Raw genomic sequence first — 9,196 nt, 5'->3', positions numbered from 1 at the left:
TATATATATATATATATATATATATATATATATATATGATGACACTATATTCCGGGATATCGTCCGTTCGCTCGTTGAACTCCGACTGGAATCCTGCATCCGACTGGAATCCTGCAAATCCTGCATCCGACTGGAATCCTGCAGACGTTTCGCCAAAATCTCACTTGGCATCTTCAATGCTCGCGCTCCGAAAACACTTCGAACACTGGGAGGTTATCGGCGGTGCGTGCGGTATTTATACTCTGCGCCGGAGATGGTAACGGTGTTGCTTGTGCGTGGGGGGAGGTGGCTCCGCCCCCTGAATTGTCGCGATGTTAATTTCGCCCGGTCGTAGTTGCGATGTCCCTGTTGGCTGCTGCGCATCGCTCTGCTGTTTGATTATCGTTCTCCACGTGTTGGATAAATGCAGAGCGTCGTCTCTCGTATTGAGGTGTCCGGACTTTTCTATTTCGATGGCCTCTCGTATAATCCTAGTCCTAAAATCAGGAATATTAGCTATTTGTTTGCAAGTGCCGAAATCAATTTTATGGCCTGTCTGATGTTGGTGCTGAAACAAAGCAGATGTTGTTTGTTTGTTTCTTATGGCTAAACGATGTTCCTCGAGCCTGGCTGAAATCCTTCTGTTGGTCTGTCCCACATACGTCAGGCTGCACGATCCGCATGCTACACTGTATACTCCTTGGTTTTCCAGAGTAATTTTTTGTTTTGGGTTTCTTAGTATTGCTCCGATGGTATGGTCAGGTTTGTATGCCGTTGATATGTCGTGTTTCCGTAATATTCGGCCGAATTTGTCAGTAACCCCCTTGATGTATGGCAGGACAGCGATCGATCTTCGTTGGGTCTCGTCCTGCACTCTCTGCTGCGGCTGTTGTTGTTTACTGATTGCCTTGCTGATGGTGCGCCTTTGGTATCCGTTTTGTCGAAGACAGGTACTAATTTTCTTCAGTTCTTTATCTCTGTTCCTCTCGTTTGTGAGCCTGAAGGATCGAGCAATTAATGTATTTGCCACTGCCTGTATCTGTGATGGGTGGTGATGAGATTTAGCGTTCAGATATCTATTAGTGTGTGTTGGTTTTCTATAGACAGTGTGTTCCAAGTGTCCATCTTCGGTCCTTGTGATGTGCACATCTAAAAAGGGCAGACTGTTATCCTCTTCAAGTTCTATTGTAAATTGAATCCTTGGGTGAATGGAATTAAGATGATCTAGGAATTTCAAAAGCTCCTCCTTGCCAAAAGGCCATACAACAAATACGTCATCAACGTATCTTGTCCATAGTTTTGGCTTCAGATTTGCCTTCTCTATTGCTTTCTTTTCGAAGTAAATCATGAAGAGGTTGGCAATCACAGGTGAGAGAGATGATCCCATTGCTGCTTCATCTATTTGTCGGTAAATTTTCCCGTTGTACATAAAGTAAGCGTTTTTCAGGCAATGTCTTGACAGATCCATTATGTATGGCGGAAGATCTTCGTTTTCTTCTATAAGCAAGAGTGCCTCTTCTACCGGAATACTCGGGTAGAGGGATTTGACATCGAAACTTGCCATAATGTCGTCCTTGTCCATCCTGAGAGAACCTAAAATCTGAGTGAAATGGTCTGAGTTTTTAACATAGGAATCTGCCTTTTCCACTATAGGCTGAAGTGCACTGGCCAGATGTTTTTCCAGCTTGCATAATGGTGAGTTAAAGGCGCTTACGATTGGACGCAGGGGAACCCCGTCCTTATGGATCTTTGGGAGCCCGTAGAATTTTGGGCAACGACTCGATTTTTCCCTCGGAATAAGTTTCTTCTTTGTATCCTCGTTTATTGATGAATCGAGAATTTTGGACTTAGTTGTTTTTTCCAAATATGTCGTGGGATCTCTGGTGACTAGTTTGTATATTGGGTCGTTCAAAATATCCTCCAATTTTGCATTATAATCCGACGTATTCATGACGACAGTGGCATTTCCTTTGTCTGCTGGCATTATTAGAATGTTTTCGTTTTTGTTTAGATTCCTTAAGGCTTGCATTTCTTCTCTGCTTAAGTTTGGTTGCGGTGGTTTTGACTGTCTTAAGACTCTGGCGACATCTTGCCTAATTAACTCCGCATCTTGTTCGTCTATGGTGGAAAGACTTGCTTCGACGTTGGAAACGATCTCTTCGACGGGTATTCTTTTTGGAGCTATTGCATAGTTAAATCCTTTATTCAGTACGCTGACTTCTGTATCGGAAAGATGGTATGCTGAAATATTATGAACTGTACGGCTTCGGTTTGTATTTGGCACTTGTCCTGATTTTTTGGAATTTGACTGAAGGATTTCTAATTTCTTCCACAGTTTTTTTGACGTGATGTCCTTGTCTTTCTCAGTGCGCCATGATGTTAATAATTCTATGCGGTCCCACAGCAACTGATGGATCTTGTTGCTCAGTTTCAGGTGGAGTCTGAAAAGTTGTAGCTCAGTCTCACTAATTTCGTACCGGGTCCGCCTGATCTGGTCTTGGAGTAGGGCCTTGCTAGCTTTGTCCAGGATAGCTTGTGTCTTTCTGGTGCGTGTATGATAAGACAACCTTGTAAATGTTGGCAGCAAGTTCTGGTTGCGGCAGTTTTTAAGAAAATTCAAGTTGCACAGCGAAATAACCCTCCTTTGTCTTAGTTTTTCATAACACTTGGTGGCTGTAAAGGTCTCCTTCCCGTAAAGGTGTATGATATTCTCACGTATTGATTCACGGATGGAAAAATGTGATGACACTATATTCCGGGATATCATCCGTTCGCTCGATGAACTCCGACTGGAATCCTGCATCCGACTGGAATCCTGCAAATCCTGCATCCGACTGGAATCCTGCAGACGTTTCGCCAAAATCTCATTTGGCATCTTCAATGCTCGCGCTCCGAAAACACTTCGAACACTGGGAGGTTATCGGCGGTGCGTGCGGTATTTATACTCTGCGCCGGAGATGGTAACGGTGCTGCTTGTGCGTGGGGGGAGGTGGCTCCGCCCCCTGAATTGTCGCGTTGTTAATTTCGCCCGGTCGTAGTTGCGATGTCCCTGTTGGCTGCTGCTCATCGCTCTGCTGTTTGATTATCGTTCTCCACGTGTTGGATAAATGCAGAGCGCTGTCTCTCGTATTGAGATGTCCGGACTTTTCTATTTCGATGGCCTCTCGTATAATCCTAGTCCTAAAATCAGGAATATTAGCTATTTGTTTGCAAGTGCCGAAATCAACTTTATGGCCTGTCTGATGTTGGTGCTGAAACAAAGCAGATGTTGTTTGTTTGTTTCTTATGGCTAAACGATGTTCCTCGAGCCTGGCTGAAAACCTTCTGTTGGTCTGTCCCACATACGTCAGGCTGTACGATCCGCATGCTACACTGTATACTCCTTGGTTTTCCAGAGTAATTTTTTGTTTTGGGTTTCTTAGTATTGCTCCGATGGTATGGTCAGGTTTGTATGCCGTTGATATGTCGTGTTTCCGTAATATTCGGCCGATTTTGTCAGTAACCCCCTTGATGTATGGCAGGACAGCGATCGATCTTCGTTGGGTCTCGTCCTGCACTCTCTGCTGCGGCTGTTGTTGTTTACTGATTGCCTTGCTGATGGTGCGCCTTTGGTATCCGTTTTGTCGAAGACAGGTACTAATTTTCTTCAGTTCTTTATCTCTGTTCCTCTCTATTAGTGTGTGTTGGTTTTCTATAGACAGTGTGTTCCAAGTGTCCATCTTCGGTCCTTGTGATGTGCACATCTAAAAAGGGCAGACTGTTATCCTCTTCAAGTTCTATATATATATATATATATATATATATATATATATATATATATATATATATATATATATATATATATATATATATATATATATATATATATATATATATATATATATATATATATATATATTCTCACGTATTGATTCACGGATGGAAAAATGTGATGACACTATATTCCGGGATATCATCCGTTCGCTCGTTGAACTCCGACTGGAATCTTGCATCCGACTGGAATCCTGCAGACGTTTCGCCAAAATCTCACTTGGCATCTTCAATGCTCGCGCTCCGAAAACACTTCGAGTGTTCGAAGTGTTTTCGGAGCGCGAGCATTGAAGATGCCAAGTGAGATTTTGGCGAAACGTCTGCAGGATTCCAGTCGGAGTTCAACGAGCGAACGGATGATATCCCGGAATATAGTATCATCATATATATATATATATATATATATATATATATATATATATATATATATATATATATATATATATATATATATATATATATATATATATATATATATATATATATATATATATATATATATATATATATATATATATATATATATATATATATGTTTTGTTTTAGTCCTTCGTTGATGGAACTATGTGTATTGGTGGTAATCCGGATGTTCATCCATTCGCCTGACGTTTCGCCAAAATATCACTTGGCATCTTCAGAGGCCGCACGTCCATGTCACTCGTACGTGCCCGCACTTAAACTTATATATATATATATATATATATATATATATATATATATATATATATATATATATATATATATATATATATATATATATATATATATATATATATATATATATATATATATATATATATATATGCAGCAGCATTACTATCTTATATTATTGGGGGATGTCTACAAAAAATATTTAAATATATAAAAATATTTATTTTTATATATATTTAAATATATATTTTAAAAACATAATTAACTTCAGTGGAACGTTTGAATTAAATTACGATAAGACTAATCTTATTTCAGAACACCAGTAAATTTTAGGCTGAGCATGTCTACAAATGTTATAGATGCATGGGCAAAGCATTGGCTCACCAAAATTTGACATTAAAAATGAAAAAACTGGAAATAAATAGAACTAATAAAATCAAATATCTTGGAGTCATAATAGATTCAATTTAAGATGACAAGAGCATATTGAATACATCTCGAATAAATGCTAAAAAAGCAGACCTACTTAATTAATGTATAGCTGCGTCAGTCAAAAATATGTCTTAAAGGTGATGGTGCATAAAAACCAGTTTTGTTCTAGTATAGATGCCCAAGTATTACAAATTAATCAATTGTATCTAAAATCAGCCGGAAGATTTGCTCAAAAAAAAACCAATCCTAATCAACACAAAATATCACGAGACACTCACACAATAATAACCTTATATATCAAAATAACCAGAAATGTATTTTTTATGCCGTACCAAAAATATAAAAATTAGCACGAATTGTATAACCACGCTATAGTCGTATAGTACAGTATGTGCCTATTATTATTACAGGTTCTTTAAAACTCATTCCATTTGTATCTCTTATAGGTAATAATTCTTAAATGTAATAATATTTAAAACAAAAAATAATTTTGTGCAATATGTAGTCCATTGTTTTGTAACCTGTTAGATACAATAATATGTGGAATGGAATGTTATGTGGCAATTAATGTTGTTGGAAATAAATTATTATTATTATTATTATTATTATTATTATTATTATTATTATTATTATATCAATAATCCATGTTTGTAGTATCTCTAGGTTGTTTAAGTAACGTTCAGAAATTGCACCCAAGCGCGAATTCAGTAAGACAGGTGTGACTGGACAAGTGCAATATAAAAGCTTTTAAGTTGTGCAAGGGTTAGAAAATATCTCAGATATCTAATACGCGGCATAGTACCCCTGATGTGTTTACAAACATTCTGTATCTGAAAGTCTCATTCGAGATGACGGTCAATAATTATTCCCAGATTTTTACGAACCTTCAGCGCGCCAAGTATCGAGTTTTATGAAAATTCAAAGTCAATTGATTGCACCGAAACCGAACCGAAATTTTGCCAGGTATTTGCCTTATTGCAGTATCGTCAGAAAAATTATACGAAGTCGCTAGTGTATGAAGAAGTACTTCGTACTCGAGATTTATTATTTAAAATCAGGCAGTCTTTCAATAAGCGAGTCTCTATATGCAAAACGCTCAATTATTTTAGGAATTATTTAAAAAAATCAAAAATGAATTGCAACTTTGACATCTGTCGATATCAACCTTTGGAGTAAGATAAGTTTAAATGGTAATGTTTTCACCTAAAGAATCTCCTATTTCGCATATACGATTGCTTATAGGACGCCCTGAGCCACCACCATTTAAAAAAAATTTAAATCTGTAACAGAACAACACAAACAACAAAGAAATTTAAATGCGTGTCTCCAAAGAATTGATCCCTCCATCTCGGCTTTCAAAAAATTTAGGATTATGTACCGGATTTGACAGATTTTATTTTTACGTCTCCTGCTTTATCCGAGTTAGATAGAGACACGGTTCGACCATTTGAAACCGATCAAAGAAGAACTGACTTCTTTACTTATTTAAAAGTAATGCGATTTAAAAAGGATAAAATGGGAATTTTTTATTTAAATAAACCTTATCGTAATAGAGGTAGTCGATCAGGGCTGAGAGTTTTTTTCGGTGAAAATGGTGACTCGTATAGCACTTAATGTGTATTTTAGCCATTATATAGGATGCTGCGCCAATTTAAAATGGCTTTGGTCGATAGAAGATATTTGGTGCTTATCCTCAAACCACAGATTAGATATTTAATTTTCAAAATGTTGTTGATGCAAGTTATGTTGCAACACAAACACAAGGAAAACTAAAGTCATAATAATAATAATGATGATTGATAAGATTTAGATTAATTAAATTAAACTTATCATAGATCTCAAATAAACATCACACGATGAAAGTCAAGTAATAAAGCGATTATTTCCCCTATTTTTCAAATTCGCTAAAGAACTAAAGAATCGGTGCCTCTTTGCATTGAGGTGAGTTTTTTAGGCAACTTTAACACCAAGTAAAAAAAAACACTTTGTATAGTATATACTCTGCTTAATAATATTGATAGGTATTTCTGAATAAAAAGTTTTAAATATTGCTCCATGTAAAAAAAATCATATTTCCTAAAAATTATAATATAATCAATGTGTAATATAAGTATATCACACTGGACGGTCGATTTGCTACAGTGAGTGATAGTGAGGATCTAACGTTGCCAGTCAAAATCAAGAAACGTCATGAAAACCTCAATTACTTGAGTTTTTCGAACGCTTAAATCCATCGAAAAATCTGAAAAATAAATTTTAGTTTACTATTTTACTGTGTAATTGCTTATACTGTATTTAAGATGAGATCTGATTTTCTATTAACAATGGGAGAATATTTTTAGTTTCTGATTCCATGGAAAAAAGGATGTCGCGGTGTACAGGGAGTTTTTTAATTGGATGAAAAAAATCAAGAAATTAAATTTGTTTAATTGGAGATTCTAAGAATAATTTTTCTTTTAAAAGAAATCAGTACCATCAATACTTTTTACAAAGCTTCTCGATTCCTCTTTGCATCGGTTTTTGCTGAGTCGAAATTGCTGACGTTTCGCCAATCATCCTGTTGGCTTCTTCAGAGCTTCACTAAAACTATCAGCAATTTCGACCCAGCAAAAACCGACGCAGGAGGAATCCAGAAGCTTTGTAAAAAGTATTGCAGTAGCCTGTGGAAGTTTCTTTGAAAAATTAACAAGCCTTTATGGAGAGGACATCAAGCGCAAATGCTGGAAGTTTCTGTGAAAAATTAAAAAAAGTAAAAAGTAAAGTAAAAAAATAAATATGTGAAATTCCGTTCGCCCACCAGAGGGTATTTTAAAAAAGTGGTAGTACACTAAATAATGCCTCTTATACATAGTACAATAATACCAATTTCATTAAAATATCTAAATTAGTGTTACATATTTTAAAAAAATATAGTTTAAATGGTAAAGAAAATCCCCAAATAACAAAATTATCATCAACGCAACGTTTCCATAATTTTGGTTTTAGATGGAAGAGTTCGCGGTCTTTCTCACAAACACTTTCATAGATAGATTTGAAGATAATACAGAACCCTGATATTTGTTCATAAATTTGACCGTTACAAGAAAAATAAATTCCAGGCAAGAATTTTGAAATTAAAATGACAATTTTGGATTTCGGATTCTCGGAGTTAATATATCTGAAATATCGTTAAGAGTTTAAAGTATTTATTATATTATTATAAATTACTAATCAGGTTCTTGTTATACCTTTATTAAAGATTGATGATTAATAACTTCAAACATCATGACTGACATACTGACAGGTCTGGTTGTTCAATAATATGAGATAAATTCGTTTATTCTTCAAATTCCAATTATACCATTCCATTTCGCAAAGTACTTTGTAAAAAAATCCTGCTGAAATAAACTTAAACATTTAATCCCAATTTATTTTGATGAAATTATTAGGTTATGATGATTTTACATATAAATCTCTATTATAACTTTTTAAAAATCTATAAATATCTTAATTGAAAAAGGATGCTATAGTTTTGCGAGAATAAAGAGGATAACATATTTTAATTAATATTGACATTCAGTTTACTTATGTTTTTATATGTTGAAAAAGAGGTATTTAATCTCAATTTATTTTGATGAACTTATTTTGTGTCGATGACAATGATAATGATATGATTTTGCACATACATCCTAATTTTCAATTAAAAAAGCATGCTATAGTTTTGCAAAAATAACGACGATGGCATATTTTTATTAATATTGACATTCACCTTACCTTTTTTTTATTTGTTCAGGTAATGAGTTGAGAATTCGTCATTGCCACTGCGTCATATGCCACATGAAAGAGGCGAACTTTGAGGTATAAATTGCCATTTCATCTAATTTTGGGATAAGAAATCTGGAATAGTTTTGGCTAGTTTTGTAAAATTGGTGTAATTGAATAAAATTGGGACATTACCTCTTCTATTCTCTTTAAAAGCGGCAATATAAGCTTCTAATCGTGAAAATTTCATTTCATCATATTTGTTGAAAAGGAGGTATTGGGTTGAGATTTCATCATTTCGTCAATCTAGTAATAGTGAAGTAATAGATTTTGTTAGTTTTGTAAAATTGTTAAATTTATGTCACCGAATATAATTGGGAGATTTCCTCTTCCATTCTCTTTAAAGTAATCAGAAAGGTATTGACAGAGCCGGCAAACGGCAGTATAAGCTTTTAATCGTAAAGATTTCATCATATCAAAGATTGGTTTTACTAGAAAATTATTAACCTAAACTCAGAAATCTGAAGTTGCTTCAAGAATCTGAGATAGAGTAATTTGAGGCTCCTTCTTCCCCATATCAAGT

This window comes from Cylas formicarius, unplaced genomic scaffold (genome assembly GCF_029955315.1).
Source record: "Cylas formicarius isolate icCylForm1 unplaced genomic scaffold, icCylForm1.1 PGA_scaffold_12__32_contigs__length_19106922, whole genome shotgun sequence".
Taxonomy (NCBI): Eukaryota; Metazoa; Arthropoda; class Insecta; order Coleoptera; family Brentidae; genus Cylas; species Cylas formicarius.
The sequence above is the reverse complement of the archived record's forward strand: the minus strand, read 5'-3'. Positions refer to the sequence as shown.